At 45.8% G+C, this 14,855-nt stretch overlaps 1 long non-coding RNA gene across 1 annotated transcript; it reads right to left on the reverse strand.

Annotated features, from left to right (window-relative positions):
- Positions 1–1,886: 1,886 nt before the first annotated feature.
- LOC109250264 (uncharacterized) lies at positions 1,887–14,616 on the reverse strand. The gene is made up of 2 exons (XR_002072955.2): positions 14,381–14,616; positions 1,887–3,016 (listed from the first exon to the last, which is right to left on the reverse strand). It is a non-coding gene; the product is annotated as an uncharacterized LOC109250264 (long non-coding RNA).
- Between the last annotated feature and the right edge of the window lie 239 nt (positions 14,617–14,855).

A 14,855-nucleotide genomic window follows, 5' to 3' on the forward strand; every position in this document is an offset into this window, starting at 1 on the left:
AAAAGTCACTGAAACTTCAGTAAAATATCCTTGTGTTTGGGAGTGACAGAGATCGCCGTCCTTTGTGGTTAGATTGCTTCAAACATTTCAAAAGAACAATACTCCAAAATTCAAAATCACTGAGTGAGTTTTAAAACAATGGTTTGAATTAAAGCAATGAATACATAACCAAACAACAGGATCAAGGAAGTCTTAAAAAACATGCAAAGAACTGAATATGAGATTCCACAATTAGCTGCTTATTGTTCCCTGGAATGAGATGAATCATTTCCAAAGTAATCACTTGTTTCACTGAGTGGGACTGCGTTTCTTTGTTTTAAAACTGGTGTGTGCGTGTCCAGACAAGGCCGTCATTTCTTATAAACGAGGCATGCTATTGTCACATGTTTGATCAAAATTCTTTCTTTTTTTTTTAATGCTCCTTTATCTGGTTCCCTTTCTAGTCAAGCTTGTCTATTTCCCTCAAAACATTAAACTGTCACATATTAACTCTTGTCCCTCCAGACCCTTTAATGTAATCACCGGATTCTGGCACTCACCAGCTTGGGATCTTGCCGAAGCTGCTGAGGTTGCTGAGCCTCAAATTCCTCATCTGTTAGAGGGCCAGGCATTCATTCATTCATTTCTTTAAAAATTACAGAATGTTGGGGCACCTGAATTGCTCAGTGGGTTGAGTGTCCAACTCTTGATTTTGGCTCGGGTCACAATCCCAGGGTTGTGGGGTTGAGCCTGTGTCGGGCCCCACGGTGAACGTGGAGCCTGGTTAAGACTCTCTCTCCATCTCTCTCTCTCTAAAAAAAAAAAAAGGCTTAAAAAATTAAAAAAAAACCCCAAATTATAGAATGCCTACATTGGGCACACAAAGATAAATAAGGTATGTCTTATATTGTTCTTAACTTCTACTGCAGTGGAGAAAGGCACGTGTAAATGCAGCAAGTGCCTTAAAGTCTTGTAAGGACCTCCTACGTGGTTTTACGTGGAGACGAGAGGAGCAGGGAACATCAGAGAATGTCGAGAGAGGACAGTGAATGATGTGTGTGAAAGTCCTTGGCTGATAATAATAGCAAACGATCACGTAGCTCTTACCATTTTTCGGCATTGGGCTGGGCACTTGAACATTTGATCTCATCTCAACCTACCTCTTTGGTCCTTACTATTATTATTCCTAGATTGTTGAGGAAATTGGGGCTGACAGAGACGAAGCAACTTGCCCAGGGTCACGCACTCCAAATGACAACTTCAAGATTCTACCCCAGGCGACAGAACCCCAGAGCGCATTGTCGTCCCCTTTCTTTGCTTGGGTGTTGCAAAGGCTGGATCCCTGTCTGCCTGCTGGTGGCAGCTGCACCCACACTGGTGACAGGGTCTGGTGCTGGGGTGAGGGCTACTGGGGGGAGGGAGGGGGATGGGGAATGCAGTGAGTCTTCCAGGCTGAGGAGTCAGGTTTTACCCATAAGGGGTTACTCAAAACTAAAACTAAAAACATTACGTAAATTCGGTTCCTCATTTTGGTTTGTCTCTTCCAGATGATATTTCTTTTCTTACTGGGTTCAAACTGACTGCAAAAGACATTGGTGATTTTCACCACCTTCCCCCCTCCCCACCCTTTAAGACCCAAGATTAAAAGAACCGTGTGTCACATGAGAGAGGCAGATGACTCTTATTCTTGGGAGAGTTGAAATCAACAGGCGACAAACTTTCAGCTTTTGTTTAAATTCAGTCCAAAGGGATTTTCTAATCTAAAGAACTCCCATTGTTTTATTTCAGGGTCAGAATAATTTCCTACTGAGCACACAGGGAGGTTTTCTGTGAGGGGAATTTAAGAAACAGATATGCAAATATGCTGGGGAGATTAATAGGAAGACACAGCTATGAGACACACAAAATGAAATACTATGACAGATAATATATTTTAGTTTGATTTTCAACATTATATAAATGCTCTTAATTAATATTAAAACAACAATTAATGAGAAATAGTCTCGTTGGTTTGATAAATGGAGTAGTCTTTTTCAAGGACATTTTTTTTTTCTGATTCCAGATGTAATATAGTTTACTGTGGAAGATTTGGAGGTGAAAGATAAGCATACAAAGAAATGGAAATCGCCTTGATATGGAAGCTCTAGAAGCTATCCTCAGGGGCCCGCTGTGAACTTTGTGGAGGTCTGTCCTGCCGGGCTTGCTGGCCCTATGGCGCGTTTGCCTTTTTCTGTCATTTTGTGCACACGTGCATTACCTTGGACGTAATAGGTGGTCAATGTCTTTGCTATTTTTGCAACTTGAATTATTACTTACATTATTGTTTCACAAAGGTGGAGTCGTAAAATGCCTCAGTTTTGTATACGGTGGAACTGATGGTATTAAAGAAATGTTAAAATCATCTGGGGCACCTGGCTGGCTCAGTCGGTAGAGTATGCCACTCTTGATCTCAGGGTTGTGAGTTCAAGCCCCATGTTGGGTGTGGAACCTACTTTAAAAAAAAAAAAGAAATATTTAAATAATCCAATAAATTGTATTAATCAGGGTTCTTTGTATTGCAAGAACCAGAAACTCCCACTCATTTAATTTGAAGTCTAGGGAAAGGCTTACTTATTTGCATGGCCAAATCCAGGGATCAAATAATATTGTCATCTTTTCTCTTTTCCTCTCATTTTTCAGCTCAGCCTTGTTTCTGTGTCTTTTCTTTGCATACTGGATTTATTCTCTTCCTCCTGCTTCATACAGCCTTTCTCGAAATTGCTGAAAAGTCTTGAGTTGACATTCCCACCATTCATGATCCAAAGAGGAGAAAGGCTCTCTTTCCTTCTGAGTCCAACTAGTAGCGTGAGAACTCTGACAGGACCCACTGGGGTCATCTGTGTCTCTTGAACCAATCACTGGGTCCCTGGGTTTGGTTTGGTGGCTGGCCTGGGATGTCTTTCCATCCTGTATGCTGCCAGTGGGGCTGTGGGTGGGCTTAAAATGATCATGGCGTCTTCACCACTGTACAGAAGTAAAGGAATGGGGGAAGGAGCTTCTGAAAAGAGACAAACAAACAGAGGAAAGTTGCTAAATGCACTGGGCAAACAAAACTTCAGCAACCAGTCACCTCTCTCCATTTTTAAAAAAAAATACTGTTTCAGGGGCACCTGGGCAGCTTAGTCAGTTGAGAGTCTGACTCTTGATTTCAGCTCGGGTCATGATCTCATGGTTTCATGAGACAGAGCCCCATGTCCAGCTCTAAGCTGAGAGCACAGAGCCTTCTTGGGATTCTCTTCCCCCCTGTCGCTTTGCTCCTCCCCTGCTCTCTCTCTCTCAAAATAAATAGGTAAACATTAAAAAAAATAAAAATAAAAATAATTACTGATTCAGCTTAGAATTAAGGGTCAGATGTACATGTATAAGACATCTGTAAAGTGGAGAAAATAAAGAAAATATATAAAAATGATTTTTACATTTTTAATTAATCATTAACTGGAATATGCCTGATTATCTTTGATGGAATATTGTACATATAGTTGATAGCACACTGGCTCTTTTAGCTGAATTGATTAATTGCTGATATATACTACCCTTGAGGATTGATATAGTTTTCTTTCATTGTACATTCCAACTGGAAAATCATTATCAAATAGCTCACGAAGTTCAAATGAGAATCCTCTCCTCTCATTCTTTCTTGACACATACTGTCTGTTCTATAACAACGTGAAATAAATCCTGTTAGCATTTTTCATAACAAAAACCAACAATAACTATTAAAGGACCATTTCAATTAATAATATGGGAGATACTTGTACTTTAGGCTTCTGCCAACAGGATTTAAAACAATGTTTATTGGATGCACTTTATTTATTTATTTATTTATTTATAATTTTATTTTTGAGAGAGAGAGAGAGTGAGGGCAGGGGAGGGGCAGAGAGAGAGAGGGAGACAAGGGATTCGAAACAGGCTCTGTGCTGACAGCGGAGAGCCCGATTTGGGGCTGGAACTCACGAACCGCGAGACCATGACCTGAGCAGCAGTTGGACACTTAAGCGACTGAGCCACCCAGGTGCCCCGGCTTCATCACTATTTAAAAAAAAATTTTTTTTTAATTGAAGTATAGTTGACACACAATGTTATATTAGTTTCAGGCGTACAACATTAGAGATCACAACTTCCACACTACGCTCTACATCTGTCACCATACAATGTTATTATAATAGCACTGACTATACTCCCCATGCCGTGTCCTCCATCCCATGACTTAATCATTCCATAACCGGAAGCTTCCCAGACCCCTTCACCCATGTGGCCCTGTATGTATGGGTCTCTTTCTGTTCTTTGTTTGCTCTTTTTCTTTTGTTTCGTTCTGTATTCCGCATACGAGGGGAAATCGCATGGTGTTTTGTCTTTCCCTGACTTGTTTCACTTAGCATAATACCCTCTAGGTCTATCCATGTTGTTGCAAATGGCAAGATTTCATTCTCCTTTTTTTATGGCTGAGTAATATTCCACTGCGTATTCACACCACATCTTCTTATCCATCCATCATGGATACTTAGGTAGCTCTGTATCTTGACTATTGTAAATAATGTCGCAATAAACACAGCGATGCATAGATCTATTCAAATTAGGGTTGTCATTTCCTTTCAGTAAATACTCAGTAGTGGAATTACTGGATCCTGCGGTATTTCTATTTTTAGTTTTTTGAAGAACTTCCATACCATACTGTTTTCTATAGTGGCTATACCAATTTACCTTTTGACCGACAGTGCGCGAGGGCTTCCTTTTCTCCACATCCTCACCGATACTTGTTATTTCTCGTGGCCAGTCATTTTTTTTTTTTTAAACAAGATTTTTGGTGTCAGCATAACCAAATATCTAATTTTTGGGGGTCTTACTGTATATGATCACCTAGATCTAAAACTACTTCCTGGTAGTAATACCAGATTTATGCACAGATACATCCAGGGAAAGAACTATGGTGATCTAATTTGTTCTAGGAAGTCATTTAAGCACTAAGGAGTGAGACCTAAATTCCTCTGTAGGCATATGAGTTAGTTTCTATTCTTTATCATCTTTCAGGTGTTTTGAATAAATTACTTCATAATCTCTTATAGTCATAACTGGCCAGAGTTGGGTCTTTTGCTTTATTTTTATCGTCTGTGTTTTTTCTGAAATCTTTTCATCCATACGTAGGGTCCTTTCCTCCATATTATTATTATTTTTTCTAACAATGGCTCTATCTCCTTCATTGCTCTAGGGTCCTGCACTGAGAAGCCCTGATCTGACCAGTTATGATATGAACTCTAGAATCCAGAGTGGAAAACGGCCCAGGATTTGTGCTGGAGTGGCCACCAAGCTGGCCTTCCCTGTGCTCTTTTGTCTGTACTCTGGTCGCTCGAAAGCTGTGCCAGGGACTCTTTTCCAGCTTGACTTTCAGTAGTTTCACTGCTAACATGAATATGCTTTTGATTTTTGTCCAGTATTGTACCTTCCTTCTCCCTCTCCAGCCCAAACTCCTGAAAATAGGGGCTTCCTGAATAGACACCTCTCCTAGCAAGCGACTCGGGTGGTCCATTTTCCTACCATCACAAGAGTGGACCTGGTCTCAGCATGTTGTGGGAATAGGTAATAAACTCACAGTACTGTTGTTTCTTTCCTGGCTCTTTAGAGAGAGTAATTTCACTGCTCTCTCCATAGTTTTCCTATGTTGTTATTGGGATTCTCGATGCTTGAGTGAGCAACTTCCTTTTTTTTTTTGATGTTTATTTATTTTTGAGGGACAGAGCATGAGTGGGGGAGGGGTAGAGAGAGAGGGAGACACAGAATCCGAAGCAGGCTCCAGGCTCTGAGCTGTCAGCACAGAGCCCGACACGGGGCTCGAACTCACGAGCCGTGAGCCCATGACCCCAGCCGAAGTCGGACCCCCAACCAACTGAGCCCCCCAGGTGTCCCAAGTAGTTTCCTTTTTATTTCATTAGATAATGCCCAGCCTTTTCCAGGATGATGTTCAGCGAGCCCTACTTCTTTATCAAGAAGATCCCATTTCTCCAGCACATCAAGTTTCTGTTAGAATGCCATCCTTCAGCTGATGCATTTGTTGCAAGGCAAGCCACAGAGAGACGGAGTAGTTCGTAGCTACATGGCACTGTATAGCTTGTAACCCTTGGCTGCTTTAGCCTACACAGTGTAACAGGGATTTACCATGTGATCTGTCTTGGAAAATAGGAAGCAGAATGGAAACTCTCCCTGTGGATGAGTGAAGTTTGGCCACTTAAGTTGTGTGACAATTACAGAACGTTGATTTGGGCTCCTGCTCTACAGCTACTGAGTGGAGGGAAAAATGTTTTTGGTGTTCTTTGTCCTTCCCTTGCAGGGATCCTGACATTTACAAGTTGGTTAAAGCTGTGGTTACTGCTTCCCCCTTTAACTCTGTCTCTTCTTAACATGTAAGCAAGTTGGAGTCTCTATCAGTAATTGATCTTAGGTAGAAAGCATGGATAGGGATGTCCAATATTACTTAAGGGTACAAGAAACATTAACACTCAGAGAAATAGATGTTCAAATATAAGAAGAGAATGGGGTTTATTTTGTTCCAGCTAGTAGAAAATAGCTTTTTGGATCACTCCTGATGATAGCAGTGGGGATTCATATCAAAAATCTTCCCTTTCCTCCTGTATCAGTTATCTATAGCTGTGTAACAAACCATTCCCAAACTTGATGATGTCTAACAACTACAATCACGTTATAATCCATCACTAGTTCCAAAGGTTGGGAGTTCAGGAAGCCTCAGCTAGGCTGATTGTCTCTGGGCCTACCAAATGGTTGTCATCAGACCGTAGCTGATCCTGGACAGTGGAAGGCTGGAGAGTGGGTCCTGTACTGATATCCCTATCTCCCTACGTCCGGTCTCAGAGCCTCTGCTGTGGTCTCCAGGCTGGCTTGGCCTTCTTCACAGAATAGTGGTCTCTAGGTGGTAGAACTTGGTACACAGAGACTTTAGGGTTCAGTGTGCACACTGCAGAGAACCCAGGTAAAAACCTCTTGGCGCCCATGACACAGACTTAGAAGTCCTGTAGAGCCGTTTCTGTCAAACTCTGTGGGTCAGCCAGGCACTAAGGCTGGTCCAGGTTCAAGGAGAGTGGATACAGACTGACGCCTCTCGATGATAGGAATGTCAAACAATTTGCAGGCATATTTTTAAAGTATCACACTTCTCCAAGACAATGTTAATCTATCCTTTGGATTTGACTTTAAGTGCATGCTTTTAAAAAATTGTCCTGATGGGCCATTGGCCTAAAGAATTAAAAGGGACATATATATTGTAAAGTTCCACAGTAGATCAGTATATTCTGTGACATAGCATGAATAATATGGAGGCTTTGTGCATATCAGATCGGCCCAATTCATGCCAAGCATTCTACAGACAGTTAATAAAGAGTAACAGAATGAATGAATGAATATATAATGAATTAGTTCACATATCTGTCATCAATCAAAAGAGCTCTTAAGCCAAATAGATTTGAAGCCAACAGAATGAATTATAACTTGGCATCTTGAGTGAGGAAATATGTTTCTAAAATATAATTAGTTTAGCATTTGTTTTGCTTTGTTTCATTCTATTTGTACATACGATTTCGTTAAAAGGCAGTCACATATATTCAAATAACTGCCTGATTGGGTGACAGAAGGCAGAGGTAGAGAACATTTTCTGAAAAGTATTAGAAGGCTCCAGGTCAAGAGTCTGAAAATGTAGAGGCCACAGTGTCCCCAGTGCCCTTCAGCCGCTGAGGGAAGGAATATTGGAATTCTCTCCAAAGACTGGAAGGTAGTTTCTATGGGGTTCCTTAGCGTTCACGCAGGTCCTTCTCCTTTCTCTGGAAAATCAGTGCCAGGGAAGCTTACGATGTTTCTAAAATTCCAGATACGGTACATCACATCATAACAATTTCACTCCTCATACAGTTAGAAAGTCCCATTTTAGACCTGACTGTCCCGGGTCCTTTTCTACTTCCAGATTAGCTCTGGATGTGCCCACCTGCACACTCAGGGATAGGTGTATATAAGGCTGTTGTGCCCAGAGCTTAGGCCAGAGCCCCCCACAATGGCTATTTAGCACCTTATGCCCCCTCTGATGGCCCCACGTTGTCCTCTGGCTTCGGTGGGGGGTGCTGTTCCCGTCCGTGACCCAGGATTGGATATCACCATCACAACAGCGTGTGTACAATTCGACAGCAGGGATCTGGGACCCGATCGTGTTTGCCTTTTAGGAAGTTCGTTCTGATAGCAGTGGGGGAGAGTGATTCAGGATGGGGAGGAGACGGCCGACAGCAGCAGCAGCCATGAGGCGGCTGCGACGGTCCAGGAGGCCGGTGACGCAGGCATGGATTGACTGGCGAACACCAAGAGAGGTTTGCAGAAGTGTGGGGTAAATTCATCAGCTGCTTGGGGTTGAGGGGCGGTATTGGCCCAGGAACACACTGTGGTTGAACCTGGCTGACAGGGTAGAGCACAATGTGACTTTCACAAGGAATAGGAAGGAAGGAACTTTGGCTGGGAGGTGATGGGAATAAGGGGCTGAGGGAAAGGGCACTTGGTTATGGCTTAGGGGAGTGTGAGCACCGAGGCTTTGTTACTGGGAAAGAGGAAATTTGGGTTAGCAAAGGGCATTTACTTGATGCAGAGAACTTCCTTATCTCTGGGCCTGCACAGATTGTTTCTTAACCATCACTGTTCGCAGAACAAGACTTAAGTGAGTTTTACCTTTTAGAATCCACACATATTTTTTTTCCTTTTTAAATAAAGATCCTCATCAAAGGAATGAATGGGTAAGAGAACAAAGAGAGAGCGTGGGTTCTGGGAACGGATTTCTGCTGGTGGACCACACTTATTCTCAGCCTGGAAAAATGTGAGTGAATATGGCCTGGTGGTTTTGAAACCTGCATAAACGTCATTGGTAGGCGATTTCCTGAAGGTCTTGTCTCTTAACAAGGGGCTCTTCCCCCTAAAACTCCAGGGGGCATTTGAGTGTGAGAAGGGGTAATCTGATTGCGGCAGTGACTGGGTGGGGGTGTCTCTGGCACGTCTCCGGCCGAGGTCATGAATGCTGAACGATCTGCTGTATCTTGACACTCACGCAAAAAAGAATCGTACTGCCCGCCAAAATAGCACCTGCACTGAGTAACAGGGAGGCTCGAGCTGTCAAAGAGCGTTCATCTTTATGGTGTTGTCATTCATTGACTTTCAGTTACACAGAGATTTATTTTGTTCTTTTTTTTGGAAGGTAAAACAAGATGTGAGGAAACGGCCCTAACCTCGCTCCGTCTTCTTGCCTGGGGTCCTTTGGAAAGAGACCTCTCTGGGAGGGGTTGCTGGTGGTGATGGAAAGTGACACTGGAGGTGGGAGTAGGGGCAGCCTGCAGCCCGAGACTCAGGACTGTTCTCCTCAGGCCAGGCCTGGAAAGGTGTGCTGGAAAGCTCCAGAAGTTGGAGAATCACAGTCCTGAAACAACTTGGGCCCAGGAGGGGTGCCGAGGCCGGCTACAGTGGGCGGGGTTTTTGGCTTTTGCAGACACCTGCCTCCAAGCAGCAGGTGCCCCAGTTTTCACAAAAAGGAAATGAGAACGCCTGTCTGTGTCCTTCCTTCCATCAGAGACATCAGCGTCTTGTAGCACTTGTCTGAGTTGCAAAGCTCAGGCCTATTTGTCATTCTTTATCAGAGGAACAACTCGTGCCCTGGGCTTACTTAGTAATGGGGCATCCGCGACTGACTCGGGGCTGTCCTGGGACTAGAGGCTGCTCAGCCAGCCCGAAGCCTCGGATGCCCCGAGGACAGGCTGTGTGCCTGGGTTAGCTGCCGAGTGACAGGGGGCTGCGGTGTCCCCTACTGGAACATGATGCCTGACTCCCACAAGTAAAATGATACGGGAGCGGGTGGCCGAGAACGCACACACAGTGTCATCAGCGTGAGGTGACGCAGGCCATTTGGTTTCACCTAACAGGGTGATGTACCATCCTGCGGCTGTCGTTTAGCCAGGCCTGAGATGAAGCTTTCGTGGGGAGGGCCTCATGCAGGACTGGCCTTCCTTCTTGCAAAGGCCCGAGTGACATCTGTCTTTCAATGAGAAGCATTAAGGAATTGGAGAACTGCCCATGTCGGAGTCCAGCAAGAACTCGTGTACTTCTGTTGCACGGCGGGTGAGTTCCACTCACCCAGAGGTTAGAGTGTTTATTAATGTCTGAAGCATGAGCCAAGGCCCAGATGCTGTGCTTGGTTCGGGGGACACCGAGAGATATTGCTCTCAGGGAGCTCTCAGCCCATAGGGAAGGTAGACAAGAAAGCAAATAATTTCAGCGGAGTTACATACATGGCCATTGTGAGACAGATGCCAAAAGATATGGAGGTGGCACAAAGGAAGGACTCATCAGCAGGTACAGGAGGGCACAGGAGCTAGGGCCAGGGAAGTCTCAGAAGACACGAGTGGCCGAGTTGGGGCTTGAAGAATGAGTATAAATCAGCCGAGTGGCCAGAAGGGCATAGACGTCCAGGCAGAAGGCAAGGCAAATACAAAGGCATGACCGTATAGAATAACAGAGGTTTCTTGAAGTTGCAAGTAGTTCTTTATGATTAGACATAGAAGGTAAGGTGGGAGCAGCAGGACCCAAGTAGTCAGGCAGGGGCCTGGTCATGGGGGACCTTTCATGACACACAGGATGCCATCCTGTGAATGAAACAATACCCTGAAGGGCTTCAGGTGGAGGAGTAACGTAGTGATAGCTGTGTATCCGAAATATGTTGGATGGATTGGGAAGGGGCAAGATGGGAATTTGTGAAGCCAGTTTTAAGACGCCATTGCAATGGGGAGTCTTAGCGATGATAGTTGGGATTAGGCACTGATCATGGGGATGGGTCAAGAGCATGTCTAGAATGCAAGAGGTGAACATAAGAGGGTCTCGTGGCCAGCTGTGGAATGCTAGGGAGAGGAGAGAATGATGGCTGTAGAGTTCTAAACTGGGTGACCAGGTACGTCGTGGTGCTGTACAGAAGTGCTTTTGTTTTGGTTGAGGTGGTTGGGTTTGGGGGGCTAGGAAGGAAAGAAAGAAAGGTAGAGATAATGAGTTCAGTTGTCCGTAGTGTTAGACATGGTGCCTTTGAGGTGTTTATGAGATGTTTGGCTGGAGATGTTCAGCAGGCGGCTGGGTGCACAGTGGAGCTACCTGTCGTTAGCATAGTGAATGATGCAAATCCAACCACACAGTCAGCAAATAGATGCATTGTCCATGTTCCTGTCCCCTTCCTCACCCCTGTGATTTGTCCTGGGATCAAGAGTGGAGCAGGTTATTTAGGCCTAATGTGAATTGCATTTTCCTGCCCATAAACTAGTAATTGGTTTGGGGTGAGCCCTTGATTCAATTTGTGTCAATGAGAAGCCATCGAAAACATCGAGATTTATGCTGGGAATCCTGGGAACGATTCTAATGGAAGAATTTGCCAGCGCTATAGCTTCAGGTGGGCATCTTTAGACTCACATGAAGAGGATTTTTGATAAAGGAGAAAATGTGAAGGAGCAAGGGAGAGAGGAGAGACAGCGAGAGAAAGGAGAGATGTAGAAAGGAAACATGGTTCGAGTCACATTATTTGAGCCCTGGTCAAGCCAGGTCTGGGCTTCTCACTCTTGGAACCAATACATTTCTTTTTATTTTTCTTTAGTCAATCAGAGCCAGGCTTTCTGTCACTTACACCAAGTGGGTCCTAACCCATCTAGAGGCCTCTGGAACGTTCTGCAAGTGTAGAATTGGTGAGCCGAAGCTAAAGGATGGTGTGCTAAAAATCGGTTCTGCAAAAGAAAACTCTAGTAGAGGTGGAGATGCTCAGGATACTCAGACAGAGGTCCAGAGCAGGCTCTTACTCCCCTGGGCTCTTTCAGCTGATGCTCTGGCACAGTGGTTCTCAAAGTATGAACCTCTGACCAACAGCATCAGTGTTACTTGGCAATTGGTTGGAAATCAAAATTCTTGGATTCTTAGAAATTGAGGATCATGGAGCCCAAGAGTCTGCGCCTTTTTTTTCTTAATGTTTATTTATTTTTGAAAGAGCGCAAGTGGAGGCAGAGGCTGAGTTGGGGGGGGGGGAGGGTGACAGAGGATCCAAAGCAGGCTCTGAGCTGTCAGCACAGAGCCCCATGCGGGGCTCCAACTCAGGAACTGAGAGATGATGACCCGAGTGGAAGTCAGCCCTCAATCGACTGAGCTACCCAGGTGTCCCCAGGGATCTGTATCTTACTAAACTTTCAAGGGACTGGGATATACACCAAAGCCTGAGGACCTCTGCTCCTAGACTATTTCTGAGTATTGCCAAATACAGGATTGCCGGATGGTCATATAGGGTGCATGTGGAATTTGGAGGATGTTGGTGTCAAGGGAGACTTGAAACTTGGCTTCCCTGCTGAAGTGGCACACTCAAAATCTTAGGTCCAACCACTGGGCTCACGGGCTTGCTGCAACACCACGATTTTGTGATATAAGTTGAGACACGGGGCTGGGTTTTTCTGGATCAAAGTGCAGTGATCTGTGAGTTCACATTTCTTTTCTGGAGATTGTAATAATCGATTAGATACCCTTGTTCACCGCTATTTAATCCTACTGATGCCTAATGAAGTGCAACACATTGGGGCAGAGTGTGATCAATGAGGCAGCATCGCACGTCTCCAAGTAAAATGGAGCGGGTGAAGGTGGATGTCTTCTACCTATGACGGGAAATGAAACCCTTCAATGACTGATCCTCACTCTACTTAGGGCTTGTCCAGGTTGGGAGCTATGAAGGGATCTGAATGATAGGGGACCCTTAGTATTCCTTCGGGTACATTTTGGAGATGCAGAAATCCAGTACTTTCCATTAAGACAGAGAGGGGGATGATCTTCAAGAAGGGCTGGGTTGGTTTATTCAGAAGTGAGAAGTCTGTACCTTCCTGCTCTAGGTGCTTTTGTCTTTCTTTAAGAAACGCAAACGTTAACATAATGGGAAAATACGGGCTTGGAAGTGATGTAGCCTGAGTTCGAATCTTAGGTCTATCACTTAGTTGCTATGTGACATCAGGTATGGAACCCAAACTGTCTAAGCCTCAATTCCTATTGAGAAAATGGAGATAGTAATCTTCCGTGGTTGTCATGAGGTGTAGAAGGAATCTGAGAAGGACTTGGCATGTACAATGTACTCAGGCGATTTTCCCCTCCTCTGATGCCCTCTATTAAGCTCCCACAGTGTCATCTGTTCCCATAAACCCACTGTCCTAATATAGCTCTTCTGCATCTCAAGTCCCCTACTCCTGCCAGATCTGTCCCCTGCCAAGTTCCCAAGTCTCCAGAATTACTCTCTCCTCTAAAAATAACGCCCCTTTTCAAAGGTAGGCAGGTTTGACTAGTCATCACCATATAAAGGGGGTGATGTTCCAGGTGAACTTGACTGACCAAAGGCCCCCCCCCCCCCCCCCCCCCCGCTGGTAATGAATACCTTGTTTTTCCCAGCCCCCGCAGGAGCAGATTCAGTCCCAAGACTCTCCAGTTGGCGGGTACAAGGTGATGGTTAGGGCAGGCAGGTGCTTCTGGGACCCTCTCTTACTTGTGCATTCTTTTCTGGCTCATTCATTCACTCATGCAATGAACATGCGGGGAGTCCCGGTCATGCTAACCAGGAACTGTGTGAACTCTAGGGGATAGAAAGGTGAATCAGACAGTCCCGGAATTCAAGAAGCTCAGATATGGAGAGCAGACAGACACCCAAGCAGACAGTTGGCCTTCAGGGAGGCTTGAGTCTTAACAGATTGATAAACAGGTGAAGAAGAGGCAGGAGAGGGTCTACGAGGTCAAGGGACTGGCATTAGCAATGCCAGAGATTAGTCACAGGGTAAGCATGGGAGAACCCCCGGAAGTTGCACTGCTGGTTGGTAAAGGTTGAGAAAATGTTTGAAAAGGAAGTTGAGAGTTAAGCAGAGGCCCACTAATTTTATCCAAGGGATGGGGAGCCCCTTGGCGTGTTCACTAGTGCTCAGGGGGTGGCCGATCAGATTTAACTAGATTTCTAGCTAAAACTTCTCGAACGCTTACCCCGGTGCCAGGCACCTCGCGAGGCACCGTATGTTAGCAGAATTATTTGATATGGGTTTCTTTGGCTTTGAGTGGAGGATGGGCACAGGCAGGGTGGGGAGGTGACCAGGCGGAGGCAGTGGGCCGCTGTGTGGAGACGGCGGCATGAAGGCAGCCTGAGAAGGCAGGAAGGCCGCAGGCTAGGAGGGAGGGCCCGAGTCTGGGCAGGGACTGGTCCACGGGGGTCCCAACTGGGGGTCAAAGTGGAGTTTAACCCTGGACCCTGAATCTGAAGATCCATATGTATATGGCCCAAGGTTGACCTCTCTCCTACCGGGTGATGTCTCGCTTTTTCCGTGCAGGAAACCTCTCCCCGGTCACACACATCTCCATTCCATCCGCAAATCCCTTTCGGGGAGAAAAGCCCTTGGCGACAATGGCTTCTCTTCATTCCGGGCACCGACAGCCTGACAACGGGCAGAAGCGGCCGCGCCGCGGCACGAGCAGCTGAGCACCCATCCGGTGAGGTCCGGGCGCCCTTAAAGGCGGTGAATTTCGGTTGTGCGGCTTTTGCACAAAACCAAAAGCCCCAGGGCGGTCTCGTCCCCAGCAGAGGTGCCGGCCGCGACAGACGAGCGCGGTGGAAGCGCGGGTCTCAGGTCGCGGGCGCCGCCGGGGCGCCGTGGTCCAGCAGGGGGCAGCATTGAGACATTAACGAGGGGAGCGACCGGCGCCGCGCAGCGCAGCCGCAGGGCCCACGCTCGTCCAGGGCGCTAACCTTTCAAGCAATTCCCGGGGGAGCCCTTCCT

This window comes from Panthera pardus, unplaced genomic scaffold, assembly GCF_024362965.1.
Source record: "Panthera pardus isolate Hobbes unplaced genomic scaffold, ASM2436296v1 HiC_scaffold_7, whole genome shotgun sequence".
NCBI classification, from domain to species: domain Eukaryota; kingdom Metazoa; phylum Chordata; class Mammalia; order Carnivora; family Felidae; genus Panthera; species Panthera pardus.